Genomic DNA, 4009 nt, shown 5'->3' with positions numbered 1-4009 from the left:
TCTCTAAAACGACTTATTTAGAGAAAAACACACATATACCATGCAGGTGGAGGTAGGTACATGCTATTACATAAAAGCTTGATCCTTCATCAAAAAAGCAAAACCTACCAAAAGGATCTGAAACTACTTAACTAATCACGATGTCTTCCTCGTCCTCTCCCATTTCCTCGTCATCGTCCTCCTGTTCCAACCAATCCTCAATGGGAGTGCAGTTGTGCTTGTGACGGATTTTCCAATCTAAAGCCTGGCACGCCCGGGAACAATAATTCACTGTCCCGCAAACTGAGCACCGCCGGAACTCGTGTCTCCTAGTCTCCGGCCTCCCGCAGAATCGGTGAGAACACAGCCGGAGGCCGAAACCCGGCAGCCGGAGTTTGAACCAGTCAACTAGAAACTTATTCGCAGGATGCAGTTCTGGCACAGGGACATTACACCGGAAAATCGCTCAAGAGAGGGCATGTTGCCGCCTGAACGAAAGCCTGACTTTCGGCGGCATGATTTTGCCATCTGTTGCCGCCATTTAAGTTCTTGAGCCATGGTTCAAAAGGCTGGAGCCGTGTATCTTGATGTGTTCTGAAGTAATGGGCGGGCAAGATTAAGGTGACCTCCCAAGCGTTGTCCTAGACGAGACAGCGCCTTCCTTAAGCTATGTTCTTGGTAACGTTGCAACCGTCCTGTGGGCAGTGGCCAAGAAATGCTGACCTGGTGCACAGGGCTTCCCCAGCTTTGAGATCCTTGTCTTTCTTTGTGCCTCCAGTGCCAATGAATTGAATGATGGCTAAGGAGTATAGGGTTGCAGCGTGTGATGAAATGGTGGCCTTGGCCATCAATGATGCTCTGTTGCCTCGGTTTTCGAGACAGTAGAATCGGATTTGCACATGAAGGGGGATTAAATTAAGGCGGCTCTTTGGAATCGTAAATGTTTAAAAAAAGTAATCCCATGGGCTACTACGTGGACTTTTATTAAAGAATCGATGCACTTAGCATGCCTAGAGTGTAGTAGGCTTCGATGTTTCCTGCTTCAGCGCATCGTTTCATAAAATTGTGCACACCGCTTGACCAACTGGAAGCTTTCACAACCTAGAGTATTGAATCTCTTACATTTGGGTAATTCCTTAAATATCAAATTTAGTTTTCTTTCGAGAATCAAAATGAAATAAGAAAATCTACAAAAATTATCTACGATATCCATTTGTTCTTTAAAGATTGAAAACACTATATTGAAATATGTATTTGAAAATTGTTCTGAAAAATCTGCGAAAAACACTGAAGATAAACTACAGTTCACCAGATTTAATATTGCTCTGGCGCTAAAAATATTTCTTAAATAGTAATGATCCAGCTACAACGGGCGAACCCTTGAGAATGCTCCCTAATTGAAGACTCTCAGAAAAAGAAGAAGAAAGCTACGAAATATCAGAGCCGACTGATAAGACGTTTTTTTTTCTCAGATCAAATTTTTTCAACCTATCAAAAGAGGATGCCTCTTCCAAAAGAAAAGGAGGAAAAAGAGGATTACCTTCTAAAGCTACAAAAATTTATTTACACCAGGAAAAGCATTAGAGTTCAAGAAATCCACCGGTAAGGAATTTCCCTCCAAAGGAAAACATAGTTATTTATGGTAGAAAACCCAAGAGTTAAATCAATCTACCAACCAAAAAAAAAGAAAATTTCCATTCTAAAGCAAATGAGGGTTATTTACAGTGGCTTTAACAATGAGTCTATTTCCTTTTCCAGATTTTGAAAACTTTATGCCGTATGCATTTGAGTGGAAAATACAGACATTGATTTATTTTCTCGCCCACCGATCTTGTGGCTTAAGTCTTGCTTGAATTTGACTAAAAATCTCCCAAGATCTGTATTAAGTTTCCCTAATTAAAATTGCAAGAGATTAAAGCTCTGCTAAAGAAACAGATTACCCGCTATTCTCGGCACTAGGATATCATTTTAAAGCTATCCTGTTATTTTCTTGACCAAGAAGCACTCAAAGCAAAAACTAACTCTATAATGAATTCAAACTTATTCTTCTGGAAGTCCGGCGGTGCGCACAAATGTCAATAGAAATTTGTGTATAGATGTCAGAAAGAAATCTGTGTACAGATGTCACAAAGATATGAGATATTTAACCTGAACATATGTCAATCAGACCACATAAACATATGCCAGATGTCAATTAAACCAGATGCGCTAGATGTCTATCTGAGAATGGAAAGGTAGACGAAAAAGCTCTTCCAAAGGAAGGCCTATCGGCCTAATAATGAGTGATGGCATGAACCTTGAAGTCTTATGCTCTCTTTCTATTGCACAAATTTTAAGGAAATATTTTCATCCTCCCCATTGATAACAATAGGTAGGAAATTTAGCCAAAATATGAGAGAGAAAGAGGTAAAATAAAAAATCTTAACAGGTAATCAATAAATTTTAGAAGTTCTCATATTTTGGTGAAGGGAAGTTTCACATAAAATATAATTGTGTTTTTTTTTCATTATATTATGTCATTAATTTGATTGTTTTTGTTTTTGTACTTTGGAACTCGTACGACGACTAAGTTATGGAAGGCCTATGTTTGATCTCTTCCTTTCAATCGTTTGATGGGAAATACATGTTTTATGTTTGATTGAAAATACACGTTTTATGTTTTATTTTTTTGTACATGTAACTATCATATAATTGTGTCTTTTGATGGTAAGTTGTTGAGTGATAGAAAAGTTGTGAGGAGAGCCATTTATAGAAGACAAGTAAGTAGTCATTGCATTGCATGGGATTTAAATTACCATCTTGAGTAAAATATATGATTCTATTGTAACATATAGGTACGAGGTAACAAACTTGCATGTTAGGTGAAATCAATGAGTAAATGTGCAATATATCAATTAAGAAAATAAAATACCCATATCAATATGACAAGGCCACCAATCCATAGACAACTAAAGAGTCAATGCAAGATTATGCAACATTATGTATAATTGCTGGTTGAAATTGATTTAAGCTACCAAGAAAAAGTACTATATGCACCATATTATACCATGTGATACATCTCATCAAGTCTGGTTAAAGGATCCATCAATGTAAGGAAGGTTAATTAAATCAACATCTAGTACACTGAATTTGAGTTGCAATATGTAGTAATCATTAAAGGAAGGGAACATTATTTTCCATGAATTAGAATTGGAATTTTTTTTTTGAAAGGAATACAAGTTTGAGAGAATCCATCTACATTATGTTTTGAAATAGAAAAAAAAAATCATTTTACGAAGATCATTTTATCTAATTCATTCCCTATTTATAATTAAATTAGAAATTTTCTTGTGCGAATTAGAGAGTTGGTCGCACTTGGAATAATGCTTACATTATTATGTAGGTAGGATTGGTTTGTTGAGTGGCTTGTCTTGTTGAGATATTTTCTCAACAATAATCTCTCATTGTAGAAATTGTTGCATCTCATAAAGTACTATTTATGTGGCATGCATCTCGGGTTTGTGATTGAATTACGCAAATTGTTTTTGAGCAATTTGTGCACTATGTATGCTCCTCCAAATTTCTTTTTTGTATTAGAGACCATATCGGCCTGAATCCCTCCAAGGAAGGCCAAGAAATATGTAGAGACTGATAGCTAATACTTCGTAAATAATTAGATTAGGGTAAGTGTGTGAAAGAACATAGTTTATTTTTCTCTCTGTGAATTAGAGAGTTGCCTGTAGGAAAGGCACTAGAATGTGAGCGATCTAGGCATCTAATAATATGCTTGAGGACTCTATAGAGAGATGAAGCATATTTCATTTGCTCATAGTGAAGGGAACCATCATCCATGGCAGAGCTACCATTCCAGGAAATTCAGAAAATTGTGAAGGTGTTAAACGAAAATGTGGATCGCTTGAGTTTGGCAACATGTTCTCATTGGCTAAATTTTTTAGCATGAAACAAAAATCGTCATCTTTGTCATCCATTCTTAGTGTACCTGCATTGTTAATTTGTTCCTCATCACCAAAAATGATTGTGCCATTTTCAT

The 4009-nt window shown here is 36.7% G+C and overlaps 1 pseudogene; it reads right to left on the bottom strand.

Annotated features, from left to right (window-relative positions):
* On the bottom strand, positions 1–923 carry LOC149209393 (F-box protein At1g67340 pseudogene; annotated as a pseudogene).
* Positions 924–4009: the final 3086 nt, after the last annotated feature.

The sequence above is a fragment of the Pinus tabuliformis genome, chromosome 1_2, assembly GCF_031772625.1.
Source record: "Pinus tabuliformis cultivar Carrire ecotype Pingquan chromosome 1_2, CPIR1, whole genome shotgun sequence".
NCBI lineage: Eukaryota > Viridiplantae > Streptophyta > Pinopsida > Pinales > Pinaceae > Pinus > Pinus tabuliformis.
Note: the sequence above shows the minus strand (reverse complement) of the source record. Positions and strands in the feature narration are given on the sequence as shown.